General features: G+C 34.4%; 1 protein-coding gene across 6 annotated transcripts in view; it reads right to left on the reverse strand.

The window, feature by feature from the left end:
• ELOC (elongin C) overlaps window positions 1–16,873 on the reverse strand; it is a 36,501-nt gene extending 19,628 nt beyond the window's left edge. Inside the window, exons 1-3 of one of the 6 annotated variants that reach the window (XM_074278895.1) lie at window positions 16,423–16,862; window positions 13,075–13,238; window positions 9,979–10,113 (exon numbers count right to left, since the gene is read on the reverse strand). The gene's annotated coding sequence lies outside the window, so the exon portion shown is untranslated. Of the gene's footprint in view, window positions 1–9,978; window positions 10,114–13,074; window positions 13,239–16,422 lie in introns of all 6 variants that reach the window. The other 5 variants (XM_074278893.1, XM_074278891.1, XM_074278894.1 and 2 more) reach the window with 5 other exon arrangements.
• Between the last annotated feature and the right edge of the window lie 2,263 nt (window positions 16,874–19,136).

Here is a 19,136-nt window from a genome sequence, read left to right on the forward strand (position 1 = left end):
TGACAATTGCTAAAGAAAGCATGAAAGTATTATTAATATCTAAAAATGCCTTCTGGCACACTCTCAGCAAGACAACTCATGGAATACTTTTCTCAAGACTTTCCCTTGACCTCAAATAGAAGCAGGAAGACTTCATTTCTCTGCTTTAAGAATGCAGCATAAATAAACCATCAAAGAAGAGAATGTTAGAGTTGGAAAGGATTTTAAAGAAAGAAAAAGCATTAAAATTATTTGCTAAGCAATGTGCTAAATACTGGAGATATGAAGACAAATGCCTGATTGTCTCAGACCTGAAAGAGCTTTACACTCCAGTAGGGGGAGACAACATATAAGAAAATGGTGGCCAGAGAAACCAATATTATTCTTTATTTAACTAAACTGCTCAAAGTCACAAAGTAGGTGGTAGGTGGGAGAGGAAATGAAACTAGAACTTATATATGAGTTTAAAAAAAAAAAAAAGTTATCACTATTTTCCCCCCTCCTAAGGCAATTGGGGCCAAGTGACTTTCCCAAAGTCACACAGCCAGGAAGCTGAAGCATTAAGTGTCTGAGGTAAGATTTGAATTAAGGTCCTCCTGATTTCAGGGCTGATGCTCTATCTACTGTGTCACCTAGCTGCCTCTAAGTTTCAGTATTAAAAAAAAAAAAAAAAAAAAAAAAAAAAAAAGTTTTATTAGTAATAGACAATCTCATGTTCTAAAGTGAGAAGATTTATGCTCAAGTCAACAAACATTTTACTAAGTGTTTATATATGAATCACTGGGAAAGGAAAAACAAAATTTAGTCAAGGGGACGTCCCTACTTTTAAGGAATTCCTAGAGGAAAAGATAGATGTAATACAACTGGAAACAATGAGGTACATAACTATGCCTCTTTTGGGTGGAGGGAAGATCAGGAAGGGTCTCATGGAAGAAAAAAGAAATCTACATTGTTACATATTCTTCGTTCTCAGAAAACCATTAACATTAAGAAGGTGATGACATGACTGCAAGAGAACTGGATTTTAGTAAGGGGAGGCTGTGCTAACTCACAAGCCTCATTCTCTCCTCCAGGGAATGCAAGCTTTAGATGAGGATAACTGAAGATTGCCCTGGATGTAGTGAGAGATCTTGGCTTTTTTAAAACCAATATCTTTAACAGGTCTCAATTTGAGGCAAAGCCCAATCAGTAATTAAAGTAAGAAATGAGGCTTCTTTTATGTAGTTTCATTCTCCCTTCTCTTCTTTCCCATTCCCCCAAAATACAACAACAAACAACAACAAAAAAACCCCAACAAACTAGGAGGGGAAGATTCTCAGGATTTCTAGCCAAAACCAAAAAGAGTCAATATTTGCAATCACTCTGAGTCAATCAGGACCCAAAAACCAAGTGGGGCTGGGACCTAGCCAACAGGCTAATCAAGTGAGAGCCAAAGTGATCTGGGTTTAAGGCATTGTCAAGAAAAAAAGAAAAACCTAGCTAGCAAAACCCAAAACACCTTGTTAAATTTCAGCAATCAAAATTTATATTAATTTGGAAGAACTTGCAGGTACAGTATGATACTTTATGTGAAGAGAAGGAAAAGAAAGGGAAGGGAAAGAAAAAAAAAAATTCCTCCAGTAGAGGAAAAGATTCATATAATACACAGTAACTACAGTTGTGAGGTACCAAAAAACCTAAGCTTTTATTTTTTCTTTTTTTTTGGGGGGGGCAGGCGGAGTGAGTGGATCAGGAAAGTTCTGGAACAAGAAAAAAAAATCTATAAGGCTGTGAAGGACAGAAGAATTCAACTTAATGAGGTTGTAGGAATATTTTTTATGTATAGAATCATCTTGATTGTATCAATTCCTTGATATTTCTACAGCAACTTCTTAACAAGATTCATAGCCAAATGTTTCTTCATCTACTAAGTGAATGAAGAATTCATACTGGTCTCATGACAGGAAGCTAAATGGGCACAGTACACATCTTCATTATCCACTAGTTATCAACTACAGATGGACAATAATTAAGAATTCAATACTGAACAGGAAGAAGAAAAGCAATTTATTGCATCTCGTAAATTGTATTGCTTTTTCAATAATCTGCTTCCTGATGCAAAAAACAAAAACAAAAAACCAATTTTCTGACGTATAAAACTTTAGAAATCACAGAAAACCATGCTCTCAGAAGACTCAAAATCACTGGTAACCTAAAAGGCAATGGAAAAACAGTAGTATTTTCATATTGGATTGTATCACATTAACAATTATTTATGTGAAAGTAGCATAAGAGACGTCAAGAAAACATACAAACAAAACAATGTAAGAAAGGATGGAAAGCCTTAAATGCACTGAAATAAAATAAAAATTGAAACTAAACACTATAATTATAATTAGTAAGCTTGATCCCAAAGAAGAGGTATTAAAGTTCACCAATCTTTTTGCAGAGAGCAGTAAGATTTATGGTTGTAGAATACTATATGTACTGTTTAATTTATTAATTTATAACAGGAAGGGTCTTCAAGTCTAACCCTCTCATATTACAAATAGGGGAGCAAAGGCTAAGAAAAGTTAAATGACTTGCCCAAGGACAAACAGGTCAAATGGTCAAGTCAAGATTTAAATTTGAGTTTTATGACTCCAAGGTCAGCACCTTTTCCTTGGTACTATGTGGGTGAATTGGATAAATTGCTATTTCCCACCTCCCTTATTATTATTATTTTTTAAAATAAGAGATGATTAAGAGTGGAGTATACAAAGATAAGGTAAAAAACAAAATCATTTTTGTAGCTTCAAATAGGTATTTTTCTAAGACTAAATAAGGGATAATGAAAAGAATATTGGATCCTGAGCCAGAAATCCTACTTTTAAAATCCTCAGTCTCACTTATCAACTTATCCTGTCTGAGCTTCATTTTCCTTAAGTATAAAATGAAGGAGCTATACTCCTCTAGTCCTTTCTTTCTCTGTATCTATGATGCTGTCTGGAGTAATTCTCTAGGGTAAAAACTTGTTTATATAAAACTTAGCTGGTAACCAAGCAACTATACAACTCAGACCTTGAAAACACATAATTGCAGGTTTTTTTTTCCCTTTTTTTGCATTTAACAACAATACCACTGTTTGATGTATTTTAGTTGAGAACAGAACTAAACCAAAATTTGAATAGTTAAATTCTAATAGCTTAGGAAGTAATTAAAATTAGGATAGCTAAAAAAATGCTTAAATTTTAATATAAAAACAATAAAATAAAATGAAAATTATAAAATACAAATATGTAGACCAAGTCACAGAAATTGTTCTGAAGTCACAAAACTTAGTTTCAACATTCATTTTTTGGGTAAGATTTTGAATTCCAAATTTTTTTCTCCCTTCTCCCTCCCCAAGGAAGCAATCCAATATAGGTTTTATATATAGACACAATCATTTTAAACATAGCAAGACTCATTTTGAAGTGTCCATTCTGACAACTTACTAACAACCTCTAAGCTTTAATTTCTTTACCTGAAAACCAAGCTAAGTGTCTGAACTCCTTCAAAAGTTGTTAGTAGGGGATCAAATGAGAATATCTATTGAAAAAACCATTTTTAATAAACATTTATTTGTACTTCCTATATATAAGGAACAGACTAGCTTTGGGTGAACAAAAAAAGTACTTAAGACTTGAGTCTAGGGGCACTTATCTACAAGAGAAAACACATGTATACAAGTACAGTCTAGATAAGAGTAAAGGAGAAACAAAGTGGTCATATACAAATGTACATATGCACACATACAGGCACACCCATAGATACACGAAAACTTGTACCCACATAAGATAGCCATTATGAAAAGTTGTACATGCTAATACAAGGCTGTCCCTGAGAGTTTAATTTTGAATTTGGGGTCCGGAGAACTTGAGTTACATTACCAGGAATATCCAGAATATCTCACACATGGCTATAAAAATATAAAATAGATGGCTATCCTCCTTTTTACTTCCTCATTATATTTAACAATGTGAATAATTTAGAGGGGGGGGAAATTTCATCAATAGACATTAAATAAACAATTATATACTAGATCCCAGTTTCTTAAGCTGCTATTTAAGACCCCACATGGAATCTCATAACAATATGGAAGTTGCAAAATTATGATTATCAATAAATATTTTATTTGTATACCTTATTTTATATATCTACATACTGGGATTGTATTTGTCAGGCCAAAAAATGGTTATGAGTGGAAAAAGTTTAAGAAGCCTTGTCCTAGATGACTAAGATAATGAAGAATTTAAGACCATTTAAAAATTAATAAAAACAAAAGCTTCAACAACATAATATAACATTTGGGGTATATGATTTTTTTTAAGACAAAAGAAACATTATAGACAATTTATTACATTGCCTTAGATATCAGGAACGATAAGGAAGATCAGAATCTATTTGAAGAATCTATTGCTGTCTTAATTTAACTCCCAAGAAGAAATAAAAAACAAACTTGAAGGAATAAATAACTTAAAATTTAACATATTTCCTCAAATTAATAGTTCTCTTTACTTAGGAATTCACAAGTGAAGGTTTCTTCTCATTAGATTCATAACCAGAAATTACCAAATTTCTTGATATTACTCATTTTAGAAAAGGATGTCAAAATCATTGGGTTTTTACCCTTTTTTAATAGTATTTTATTTTTCAAAATATTTGTAAAGATAGTTTTCAATATCCCTTTTTTGTAAAATTGTGTTCTAAAATTTTCCCCTCCTTTCCTTATTTCTCCCTTTCCCAAGACAGCAAGCAATATGATATAAATCAAATATGTACAATCCTTTTAGACATTTCCATATTTTGTCATAGTACAAGAAAAATCAGATCAAAAGGGGGGGAAAAAACAACAGGTAAGTGGAAATATTATGCTTCAATCTACATTCAGTCTCCATAGCACATATGCCTCTCTCTCTCTCTGTGGATAGTGATTGGTAGTTTCCATCCCAAGTTTATTGGAATTGCCTTGAATCACTGCATTGTTGAGAGAAGACAAGTCCATCACAATTAATCATCAAAATCATTCTTTGAAATGCTATGATTGAGTTTATTATCTCTGTTGCCACATTTCCTAGGTTAAATTCCCAAGGGAAAATACCCTGAAGTGGCAGACTTAGAAGAGCAGAGTGAGTGTGAAAGCCAATTTTTTTTTTTTTAAATCATGACTGAAATATGGATTTGTTTTGATTTTCTGAGCATGTTACCTAGAAGATTCAGTTTTGTTTTTTAAATGTGTGTAAACAATGAGTGATGCAAAAAGAAAAAAATAAGTCATTGTAGCATTTAAAATGACAGTAAAGAAGGTAAATTAAGGAGATTCAGAGCAGGAAAGCTTTGAAGTGAATGTAGCAAATTAGTCTTTAAAAAAATCCAAAATGTACTAAGATTATGGTTTTATGGGAATATAGAAATGCTCATAATTGTTGATTATCAAGTTCTGAATTACCACTCTCCCCATTTATATTTATAAAAAGAGTTAACCATGAATTTTCAATCTACTCAACAATATTTTATGTCTCTAGCAGGCAAAAATATCTTTTTATCCCCACATGGCCTAACAGCATCCAGTTACTGATGAGCATCAAAAAAAAAAAAAAAAAAGTTCCCAACTTTTAGAGGATATTATTCTAAACTTAATGATGGAACATGGCCACCTAATGATAAAATGGAGGACATACATACCAAGATACTCTCACTGAAGTATAGATATATACAAACTTTACAACTTTCAGAGAATGGGAAATGTATTATACTTCTTATCCAATAAGTGCCTACCATTTTTGTGGGTTTGTTTTTGTTTTTTGGTTTGGTTTTTTTTTTTTTGTATACTGTCTTACTAGATAAATATATCAATTACCATTTTTTCCCCACAATTCAGCTAGGCTGAACCATTTTCCAAACTTCATACACTAAAATATATACATGAGCTCTCCCCCGCCCCTCACACACACACTTGGAGACATGCATGTGTGTATGTGTGTGTATATATTTCTATAGAACTCTCAATCACCAAATATTTAAGCACCAACTGTGTGCTATCATACCCTATATATTCTAGATACTAGGGATACAAAGAATAAAAGGAAATATCCCCTCCTTTTTCCAAGAACCTAAGGGGAAACACATACATATAAATACAAGTATACACTTTACAAAATAAATAAAGCAATTTCAGAAGGGAAGGGGAGGAGATTTGGAGAACTGAAATTGGAAGTCTTCATATGGAACTGGCCTGTGCAAAAAGTTACATAGACCAAAGTGGAGGAGGGAGAGAGAGGGAGGGAGGGAGTGGGAGTGGGAGTGGGAGTGTGTGTGTGTGTGTAATAACAAGCAGACATCAGGAAAGCAATGTGAAATCAACCTAGAAAAACTGGAGGCACATTTTGAAGAGCTTTAGATGTTAAACAGAGGTTTGGGATTACCCTACTGGTAGAAGGAAGCAATTTCTTGAGTAAACTCCCCTGAGTTATACCACCAGAACTTTACTATGGGAATATTATTGTGGCAACCAAGTGGAGTTTGGATTAGAGAGAGGGAGACACTTGGGACACAGAGACCAATTATGTTACTGAAATAGTCTGGGTAAAATGTGATATAATGTCCTGAATCAGGGGTGGTGGTAGCATTAGTAGAGATGGACATTGTATTGAAAGGAAATGTAGAAGACTGACTAGCACAACCCAGTAACCTATCCTGGATATGGTAGATAAGGGAGAAAGAAAAGTTGAGGGAGGTTGAAGATCCCTCTTTTGCCTTAAATCAAATTTTGAGTTGAAGGGCCTAAATTCACAGAATCAAAACATACCTATTCATCGACTATGTAATTCAGGTGTTTTTAAATTGGGATATGTGAACTTATTTAGTAATATTTTGAAAACTTTTTCAATAAGTTTCCCACATATTTTATCTTGCATTTAAATAGATTATCCTGAGAAAAGGCTTTACCAGACTATCAAAGGAGTGCATGACTAGATTAAGAATTTTAGCTAGTCTAATTCGGGCCTCTAAGTGTCCTTTCTACAACACACCTGACAAATAGCTATCCATTAAGAAGCACATTCCATTTTGATTAGAATCTTGGTTCTGCACAGTGAGATTCTAGGCAAGTCACTTAACTTGGGATTCAGTTTTCATCTATAAAATAAGGACATTGAACTAAATGACCATTAAGATCACTTGCAAGGCTAAACTTATGATTCAAGTTTTAACTCTTATCTCCATTGTAAATAAGAATCTTTAGAGAATGCTTTTCCATTTTTTGAATTTCTCTTAGTATCTTAAGTGCTTAAAACAAGTTTAAGGAATTAAATGTTTATTGAAATTTCTAAAAGTAACTCCATTTTGGTTAATTAAGCACTGGAATCAAAGTAGCAACACTTCAGTCTTACAATTTGGTACCTATTAAATAAATCAATGGAAACTTAAGTAAAGAATGTTTCTCTAATAGTTTTGTAATTTTTCTATGCAGATTAGAATTTTCCATTTCACTGACTTGCAAATTATTTTGCTAAGGACATGGTAAACCAAGTTAGTGAAAAAGTTAAAAAAAAAAAAAAAAAATCACAGTGATTATCAATTATTTTTGCAGATCTACCTTCAAAACAAAACGTTTCCAAAATAGTATATGCTAGGGGGAAGAGAGGAAGAAAAGGAAGGGAATCTACTTTAAAAAAAAAAAAAAAAAAAAAAAATTGGAATTATTCTGACTTCAACAACCGAGGCTGATACAGAGGGGAGAAAAACCATTATTAGGTAATAAAGGCAAATACACAGCAAATTTTTATTTTGTGTCCAAGCTCCAAATTAGGGTATCATCCAACTTTTTTTTTTTTTTTTCTCCTGAAAGTGTCTCGTTTTACTGAGATAATTAAATACAACTGAATGGCATGTAATTCAATATTATACAGATAGTTTGCTGGGCTAATGTCTTATCTTTTAACTTTTTATAAATCTTATAATCTGCTAGAAATAAATCCTAAATCTGCTTCAACAACAATACTATTCTGATGGACTAGCCATCTTCAACAATGAGATGAACCAAATCAGTTCCAATAAAGTAGTAATGAACTGAACCAGTTACACCCAGCAAAAGAACTCTGGGAGGTGACTATGAACCACTGCATAGAATTCCCAATACTCCTACTTTTTGTTGACTGCATTTTTTATTTCCTTCACAGGCTAATTATACATATTTCAAAGTCCAATTCTTTTTGTACAGCAAAATAACTGTTTGGACATGTATACATATATTGTATTTAATATATACTTTAACATATGTAACATTATTGGTCAACCTGCCATCTGGGGGAGGGGGATGGGGGAAAAGAGGGGAAAAATTGGAACAAAAGGTTTGGCAATTGTCAGTGCTGTAAAATTACCCATTCATATATTTTGTAAATAAAAAGCTATAATAAAAGAAATAAATAAATCCTAAATTTTGGGAGGGTAATCAAGCTGGAACACCTCTGATTTTAAGAAATCTATCTGTACGTGTGTGTGTGCATATGGATATGTATTGAGTCATTACTCAACTGAAATGGTCAGAGGATATTAACAGGCATTTTTTTTTTTTAAACAAAGAAAACAAAAGCATAGTCATAAAAATGCTCTAAATATTGATGAGGTGCAAATTAATACAACTTTGAGATTTCACTAGTATCAGATTGGTAAAAATAATAGATGTACTTCAATTGGGGAATGGCTAAACAAAAAATTGTGGCATATGACTGATGGAACACTACTGCACTGGAAGATACTGTGAGCTGGTTGATTTCAGGGAAGATAGTATCCACTAATGTATAATATGGTTTTATGTATACTTATATATGTGCATGTGTGTGTGTGTGTTTGTGTGTGTGTATATTCATGCTTCTTTAAGGCAAGGTGAGGGAGGGAGGGAGAAGTATACAGCAGAGGGAAAAAAAAAATCAATTTTTGCTTATTTAGACTTTAGAATTAAAAAAAAAAAAAAATCACTCATTCATGACCATCAATGCCTTTTAAATTCACACACAAAAAAATAATAGATATCTTTATAACTCTTAAAAGAAATTCATCTGCTTTTAGGTCTGTTTTGTGAAAACAAGCAGTGATTAAAGCAATTTCAAAAATCCAGAATACAAATACACTAGGTATAAATTTGTAGGCTATATTTATTTTCCAAATAATGCTCTGATTATGTTAATAAAATTATTTTACTTTTCCTGAACATATTATAGCCAATTTCCTATAGATAAATTCAAAGGAAACCAATGTCCAATTATAAAATATACTCAATTCACCTGCTTTTAAAACAGGGGAAGGACCTTCATGCAATAGATACCACAATTTTAAAAACCACTGATTCCCTTCCATTGTATGGGTAGTTAAACAGACAAGAATAAGCAGGAAAGGAAGGAAGAAATGCCAAGAGGTGTAATAGATGTTAAGGAGGAAATATGATTATTCAACTTGAATTATTCATACATTTCAATGAATGTCTGATGGAAAAGGGATGGTACCACTTTTCATTCCTATCAAAAGCTTTTTTTCCAGCTCTAACAAACTGACTGACTATAGGAAAGACTCTCTATTCTTTCCTTAATCATAAAAAAGGTAGTTAATTCTGTATTACATATCACTGAAATGGGCAAATATAAAGAGTTTTACAATCTCTGAAGAATTATATCAATGTCAGTTTATTGAGCTCCAGTGAGTTAGTTTTCCAGGTTCTCTACCCAATAGCTTTTAATATATTTTTTGAGTACTAGTACAACACTCACACTGTCCCTGTAATCCCTTGCTCTTATATGACCAGACTACATTTTTTTTCCCTAATTAGTTCCTAGATGATAATCTTACACTACAGGGATAACATGCTTTAGTCCAGGGCTTCTTGAACTTTCTCCACTTAAGACCCTTTTTTGCCCGAGAAATTTCTAAGTGACCCCAGGTATATAAAATAGGCATATAAATCAAACATTTACTGAAAACAAATCATAATTTTACAACCCCTACCTTCAGTTACAAGACCCCCCATATAGGGTCACAAACCACAGTTTAAGAAGCTGGGCTTTAGCCTACTTGCAACTCTCCATTGTCTCAGGGTCCTTCAGTATCTATAGTGTTCCAGGATTGCTACAGCAGTAGAGGCTGAAATAAATGCAAGCTATTATTAGAGTACCTAGCTGATCATCATGGTTGAAGCAACTAAATATCATTTTGAAATTAGCCACCACTTACAGCTATGACTAGTCTTATTAAACCTTTAGGGAGAAAACTATATCTCAGCACATCATACCACTTCCCTCCCTACCCCCCAACCTAATAACTCTAAAAAGTGCTTCAACAGGAAATAAAACATTATGGCTCATCTATTTCTTAGTACTCAGTAGCCTACTAGACTGAGGTTAATGATTTAGAGTTCTTAAAGTACTGGTTATTGGAGTGGCTAGGTGGCATAGTGGATAGAGCACCAGCCCTGAAATTAGGAGGACTAGAGTTCAACTCTGGTCTCAGACACTTAATATTTCCTAACTGTGTGATCCTGGGCAAGTCACTTCACCCCAACTGCCTCAGCAAAACAAACAAATAAATAAAAGTACTGGTCATTCAGTGAATACTTTAATTGGTAGAGATGTATAAAGATGTCAATTATGAAGAGATTCTCTGTTAATATAAACTTCTACAAAGTTCAATTAACTAGAATACTCTTCCTATTATAGCTTTTCTTGGAAATCTTTAATGTAACACGTTAAGAGTTCTGGTGATAAAAACACAACACAATATTAAGGAATTCAGAAAACTATGATATTACATCCAATAATTGCTAATCAACATATCAAAACCACTTGTCATATAGATTTCACAAAGAAGTTTTAATACTGGTATATGCTAAGACGGGAGTACAGGGTAAACATATATCTATTTAATAATTATCAGACACCAATGATGGCACTTAAATAGGTGCTGTAAGAGATATAAGACACAATCCCTGTCTGTAAACAGCTTATAATAAGGATATTAAGACTAGAACATAACTATTACAAGAGTCAGGATATGTGCCATAGTAAAGGCCCAAAGACAATTCAGGAAAGGGATGCATGGGCTATGGTTGGAAACATTACAGATTTCAAGAAAGTGTCTTGTACTGGGCTTTGAAGTCAACTTAGAGTAGACAAGTAAGAGGAATTTCAGGTCTACGGTATGTTATGAGCAAAAGTAAGAAAGAAGGCAACAGAAGGATGGAAAGGCAGAAAAGCCATCAGTGTCTGATTAAGTACAGGTTAGGGTAGCATTTGCTCAATAAAAAAATTTGAGCTGTAAGTTCCCAAAATTTGTTGCTTTTGCAAAATCTTATGTTTTTTCCCTCTTGAAATTAGAACTATTCTAGAAAATCTAGAATGTGTAGCCACATACTATTATAGATTTATTTCTTTTTCTGAATTTTATAGTTATACTTTATTATTTTGGTTCTCTCAATTTTTTTGTTCATGTCTCCTTCCTTATTCTCATCCCAGAAGTGTCATCACTATACGAACACCAGTCATAACTCTTGGTGTGTGTGCCCTGTCTCCTTTTCTTCCCATATAGATTTTATGCAAACTCAACTTCCACTATATTTTTATGTTACTTCCAAATTTATATCTCTGACCCTAACTTTTCTAAAGTTCCAGTCTAGCATTTTCCCAACTGCTAAACAATGGATACTTCATTATCATTTTTGGGCTTTAGTTTCAACAGTTTTATAGGTTCACAGATGTGGAGAATGCACAAGCTATCTATCTAATCCAATTTCTTCTTTTCTAGGAGAGGGAACTAGGGTTGAGACAGGGCAAGTGAATTATCTAAGGTCACACAGTTTATAAATATTAGAGATGGGCCTTAATAATAACAGCTAAGATGTCAGCTAAATAGCACCGTGGATAGAGCACCAGCTCTGGAGTCAGGAGGACCAAAATTCAAACTCAGGCTCAGATACTTATACTTCCTAGTTGTGTGACCTTAGGCAAGTCACAACCTCAATAGCCTCAACAACAAAATAATAACAGCTAAGATTTACTTAGTACTTACCATGTACCATGCACTGTGCTAAGCACTATTCTCATAAGCAACACTGGGAGGCAGGTGCCATTATTATTACCATTTTAGAGATAAACAATAGCAAAATGAAATTAAGTGCCTTGTACAAAGTCACACAGCTAGTAAATGTCTTGATTTGAACTCTTGTCTTCTTGATTCCTGACCATGATTCTCAAGTCTAGAGGTCATGCTTTCCCTCCCCCCATTACACAGTCTCCAAATTATGAGACACTAAAGTAACATTATTTCTCCCCTCCCTTTCTCTATGAAAGAATTCAATGCACATTTATTAACTAGCTACTTTGTACAAGGTCCTAGAAATAAACAAAATAAAAACAGACATCTTTGGCTTCTCTCCCAATGAAATAAACACATTTTAAATCCATAGTATACTATACACTAGATGTATGGAGCACTGGAGTAAGACAAAGGTTCTTTAAGATACCATTGAATTTGCAGATAGTACAAAAATGGGGAGATAGCTAATATACTAGGTGAGTTAAGATTCAAAAAAGTCTTGACAAGCTAAGCACTAGGCTGAATCTAGGTTTAAAAAAAAAAAAATCAATTCTACAAGTACAAGATGGGGATACATCTAGCTAACCAGTCAACTGAAAAAAAGGCAGAATGTTACGATTCTGTAAAAAATAATGAATAAAGGTGGAATGAATAAAACTGGAAAGACATATAAAATAAGGTAAAGTGATGCAAATAGAACTAGGAAAATATAAATAATCTTAATATAAGTGGGAGGAATAATAATAATAATGTCTGGGCCCAAAAGAATACATAAGAAAGTACCTTTTTCTTTGCATAAGAAAAAGTGGGCATGAAAACACTGCAAATTGTCAGACTTTGGGTATACGTTGGTTGGCTTTTCCCTCATGTTTTAATTCTGATATAAAGGACAAGAAAGAAAAAGGAATACATTGGGAAATATAAGTGATGGAAAAAATAAAAGCTATAAATTTTATTTTAGATAAGAATAAACCAAATGTATCCTATCAAGAAAAAAAAAGTAGAATAACTTGCCTCAGGAGTTTGTATACTTCTCCTCACTTGAGATCTTTTAAGAAAGGCTAGATTGTCAGGTATATTGTAGGATATATCCTTTCTTTTTTGTTTTTTCCCATGTATGATTAGTTCTGCTTTCATACAGCTGACAGCCTAATAAGATACGACACATGAAAACATACCTATAATACAAAATTCACAATCAGTGTGTAAGAAATTCAGTTCAATAAACATTAAGTGCTTATGGATAATGGCACTATACTGGGTGTTAGACTAGAGATCTCCCCAATAGTTTTTTGCTCTTAAGGAGAGTATATTCTAGAGGGGAAATACATCATATATTCAGATAATGCAATTAGTTAAACAAGAACACACAAATTAACTTACATTAATATAGTACTTTACATCAATTTCAACTGCTCTAAATATTGTTTGAGCAAAAACAGAGCAGGAATCGTTACACTTATTTTTACAAATGAAGACATTAATCAGAATTAAAAAAAAAAAAACAAAACAAAAAACAAAACAAAACAAAAAAAAAAAAACACGCGCGCACACACACACACACACACACACACACACACACACACACACACACACACACACACACACACCAGGTCCTAAGACTCCAAGTGTACTGCTCTTCCCAATAAGGACAGAAAGATTAAATCTATTTCTATGGACTATATCCTACAATATGAAGAATGATCTAACAAGGAAGGAATACCTATTAAAAGTTTACTGTATGAAATGATCTTATAATTTCAGGATTGACAATAAAGGATACTAACAGTGACACAGCAGTGATAAATTCAAAATGCAAAACAAGACAAACATTTTCAGTCATAGCCAATGTGAGAATTGACTTTATATTTTTACAGGACCTTTGTTTTCCTTTTTTTCCCCCCCCAGTTGTGGATGGTGACAGTGAGGGAACAAAGAGGTGTAGAGATAAGGTACTTTAAAAAACAAAGAAGATAAAAATTGGGTCATGGAGAAATCTTCTGGGAAGAAAAAAATAAACTACAAAGAGAAAAAAAAAAAAGACTGAAAGAAGGAACAAAATCTGGACAGTTTTGAAAAAAATCACAGAATGGAGTTATAGGTTTAAAAAGAAAAGCAAACTGTACAAAAGAGAAAAATAGAGACTCACACTCTTGTATAATATTCTGTTTTACTATTTATATGGAAATAACTTTTTTTTTAAGTTTTGAATTCTTACAAAAAAAATAACCTTTCAGCAATTTATAGTACCAGTTGCCTAGGGGCAGGGTCCTACAAGTAGTATGTAAGATCTGAGATTTGAACTGCAATCTTGGCTTGGAGGCCAACTATCTATCCATTACTCTATTATTTCACCTGTGTATGTATATATGTATGTATACTAAGTATCTGAAACTAGCTACTCTTTATCCCTCACTTCTTACTTACTATATAATTCAGAGCTGGAAAGGACCTCAGAGGCCAACTTGTCGATTTCCTCATTTATAAAATATGGAAACCTAGGCCCAAGAGAGTTTTGTTTTTTTTTTTTTGGGGGGGGGGGGGGAAATCAAAGAACAAAACAGATGTTGTAGGTTGGTGCTAATTATCTCCAAACCAGATTTTTTTAAAAAGGGCAGAATTTGCAAACTAATTTTGTTTCATTGGAATTGTTAGGCAGCACCCAAAAATTTAAATAAACAATTTGTAGTTTTTTTTGTTTTGTTTTTTAAATCAAGGTTATGCTAAGGGCTGGAAGAGAATTAAGTAAGAGAATAAAAAAAAAGTTTAAAAAGAAAAAAATTTAGATTCATGACAAAAATCATGATGATCTATGTACTTAAGTATCAACTCTGGTTATAAGAACACAGTAAATTATAGTCTCCAAAAAGCTTAGGCAAAGACCAGTATTTTCCTCTGTGTACAAAAAAGGGAGACATTTAAAATAATTCAACTAAAGTTCCAAGCTCATTTTAGCATTCAAAATAAAGATATTCAGTTTCTATTAATAATAACGTTGATGCCTTTACTCCAACAGTGAAATACACTTTGTAAGTTATGTAACATTCAGAAATAGATCTTATATGAAATAATCATACATTTAGAGAGTTGACTATTTAGGCATTGGCTGTTTCATCATTGAAGGGGATTAGAAACTATTCTAGACCATTAATCGATAGCCCAAACCACAAGTCTTCCCAACTACAGATTACCTTTTGTCCAATTATATTTCACCCTTATGCTGCTAATATCATATTAAAAACCCAATGGCACTCAAATCTGTCAACATTAACAATAGATATCAGTCCACTATTTCAAGCCTGTAGTGTATAAGGCACTGAGGTAGCTATAAAAATAGGTCATTGTTTATTTCCTCAAGAGACTTAAAAATCCAGTGGAGGAGATAACACATAGACCAATGGTTTAAAAAGCAACAGCAGCCTGACAAGTATAAATATGCTTAATACTTAATAAATATTCAGGCTCCAAGAATTCGGGGTACCAAAGTACAAGATACTTCAAACAAAAGTTCTCAACACTGCAGACCACTTAAACAATAATTATCTAGGGATCAATTAAGTATGCATTTAAGGGACCTAATAACCTTTGGTATAATAAACTTTCAATTTTCTACGTGAAGAATTACGAGTTACAAAAGATTAGGAAAACTGTATTTGAAAATTTAAAAAAGCATCCATGAAGATAACGATACACACACATGCACATACGCATTTACAATAAGGTTTGGGAGAAGGTTGTTTGGGCTTTTTTCGCTTTTTGCACCTTAAGGAAAACTCCACTAACACCAGAAGTGCGTTACTTGACACTACCATTTGAATACCATTTGAATGGTGGTGGAAAAAGTCAAATGAGTGCACAAAAGTCCCTGTCTGCTGAACCAGCTTTATGTCCATCTTCACTCATCCCAAATCCTAAGAATCCCCTAAGTTTACCCAAATTTACAAGGCATCGAGGGAATCTGGTTTCCGTTCAGATATCCCTGGGCAAGTCAGCGAGGGTCAGATCCAGCAACGCCAGGAGGAAAAAAAAAAAAAAAAAAAAAAAAAAAAAAAAGACATTCCCTCCCCGCCTCCACCCACCCAGGCGGTGGGGCGCCTGGCCCCGCAACTGGAACCTCCCAGCAATCGAAAGCCCCGCAAGGGGTACCTCAGAGGCCCCGTTGCCCTGCTCTCCACGCACCCTGAGACGGTCCCGAGAGAAGTGGTCGCCCGCGGAGGCGAGGTGGGGGGGGGGGGTTTCCGTTCGCTCCCCGCCCAAATCCGAGGTGGGGAAGGAAAAGCGAGCACTCTCTCCCTACCTCCCTAGTCTCCCCGCCTAGCCCCCAAAGCGAACTCCCATTCCGGACCTAGACCCACGACTCACTTGTCAGTTCTGCAGCGGCCGCAGTTGGCTCCCCACTCACCGCCACAGCCCCAGCTCCCAGGGCCGTCCCCCCCCCCGCGGGCCACAGCCGCCCGCCTCCGTCTCTTCCGGGGCAACGAAAGTAACCACTTCCGGCGGGTCAGCGCAGAGTCTCCAAAGAAATGGTATACCTAGCCACTAGACGCCTTCTACTACTTGGAAATGCGTCGCGTACCCTTCCTATTCTCATACACTTTGGTCAAGCCTAAAAATCCGCCCCACTTCCACTTTTTCCCTCTCTCTACTTTCCACACAAACACTCTCTATCCCCGGAGGAGGAGCACGGACCGGACTGGTGGCCAATCGGGGTCCAAATCATGTGTTCCTACAATTCCCAGCATGCAACAGGACGACCCAATTTTTCAGTCAGGGATATGTGTGGAAAGAACGAAAACAGGATGGCAGGGTTAAGGGCCGCAGTGCATGCTGGAATTTGTAGTTTCCCTTAATCACTCCGGCTCTGGGGCAGCTGGAGTCACGTACTCCCAGAGTGGAGGACAGATTGCAAAGCGTGGGGCGCGGTTTCATTGCTAATGAGAACATCCTGCTCTCAAACTTGCAGCTTCTGACTTTTGGGGAATGTTGCAGAATAATCTAGGACAGTGGCTTGGTAGTTTCTTTTGATTCTTTTTTCCCAGTACTAGTTGTGCATTTAATGATTTTGATAAAACTACGAAAACCAGATTGGTACGTTTAGTTTGCTTATCCTAGTATTGTGCTTTGCACCCCGTAGCTGGAACTCCCCCATTTCTTTTAAATTGCTTCGTCCCTCCTACCCCACCCCCGTTTTTTTTTTTTTTAAAGGCCTATGAATTTTTGCTGCCCAGACTTTCTCAATCAAAACATGCGGAGAATGGGCATTTATCTCAGTGGAAAATGATTATTTATGTAATTAGGAAGAATCAAAAATATGTATATTTTTCTAAACTGCAAGCAATCGTGTCCATTTCAATTGAATACAAAGTTTTCTTGAAATTGATTGAGGTTCAGCTGTCAAACCACTGGTTTGAAACACTGGCTGTAAGATAAGTCTTTTAACTGTAACAACTGCTTAGTATACAGTTAGAAACAGATGACTGGGGGATGGGCACAAATAGACTGCTTTCATTTTTCCTCTCTCCCCATTTCAGCTGCTACAGCTGTTTTCCTGTTTCTCATTCCATTATCAGCGCCTACTTTTTTCTCTTACCTTCTTTCTTCTCCTTTCCTCCCTCAATCCCACCAGCTCTGAAATCCATTTCCAAGAAGAGTTGTGGATTAGAAATGAGTGACACCTTTAAAAGGATAAGTGCAACAGAATTGGATTAAGTGACTTCACCAGTTTGAGAGTTAGTGAAAATGTGGCATTGGCAGCATGAATTTTTGCAAAACACATTATTAAAAAATGTTGTGATTCTGTTAGTGGGGGAGGGAGGGATTGTTGTCCATCTTGAAATAGATGTTCTTTGGCCATAATGGGAGAGAAAACATTTTTTCTTTTATTATCTATATAGTATGCTATGCCAAGTGTCTCACCGGTGCTCGAATAAAGGTGTGATGACAAGAATACATTAGTGACTAACATTTAACTATTTAAGGCCAGCAATGCTTTACATACATTTAGTACACAGAATTGATATAAGTAATGTATTGGAAGGAAATGAGTATGGATCTGTGATTTCATTGCTTTAGCTAACTTCTACATAAGGAAACTCCTACTACAGGAGGTGGTACAAGATAGTTGTCTAGATCAGGACTTCTTAAACTTTTCATTTTTACATGACCCTGGGTAGACTATATATATATATACATATATATATATATACATATATATATATATATATACACATAATTAGTATGATAATATAATATATATTATGTGATAATAAGTATATTTTATATATAATAGGTGTACAAATCAAACATTAACTGATAATAAGTTATAATTTTGCAACCTCTACATTCAGTTCCAAGACACCATATGGGGTTGTGAACCACAGCTTAAAAATTTGGGGTATATAGCTCTTGCCCAAAACTACATTGCCAGTACTGTTGAAGGCAAAACTTGAAACTAGGCTCTACAGGCTCTTTCTAGATCTTCCACTATGTAGTGCTGCTTTTAGAAGTAAAACACTCAAACACAAAATGACAAAATTTTGAATTATGTTAATGAAATACTGAAAATGTTATGTTATATATTTTGTTAAAAATAATTTAAAAAAAAATTAGAGTTTAAAAAACAATTATAATTTAGACTTAAGAGCATGAGATGACAACAAAGAATTTGCATCTATTTTGTGGCAAAATCATAATCAGGTGTGACAATCAGAACTTAGAGGGCTCTGAAATTTAAAGGCAGTACAATTTTTAAAGATTAAAATTCATACACATTTGATTAATATTTATATTTTGCCAGTATTTCCATTAAATTGAGTTTAATGTAGGCAGGGAATGTTTTCACATTTCTTTATGTCTCCAGCTCTTAGCATAGTACTTGTGTATATAGTAAAGGTTTAATAAATAACTTGTTGAGCTTACTTTACTTGTATTTTCAGTCCTTTCAGAGGATATAAATTAGTTAGCAAGAATAATTAGTTATACTAGGAAGCTACCAGATAGTACTAGGCAAAGTGTTTAAAGGTCCTATTCTGTAGTTCTCTTCTTCAGACAGTAGTCTCATGGTATTCCAGGGCATC

Source organism: Sminthopsis crassicaudata, chromosome 1 (assembly GCF_048593235.1).
Source record: "Sminthopsis crassicaudata isolate SCR6 chromosome 1, ASM4859323v1, whole genome shotgun sequence".
NCBI lineage: Eukaryota > Metazoa > Chordata > Mammalia > Dasyuromorphia > Dasyuridae > Sminthopsis > Sminthopsis crassicaudata.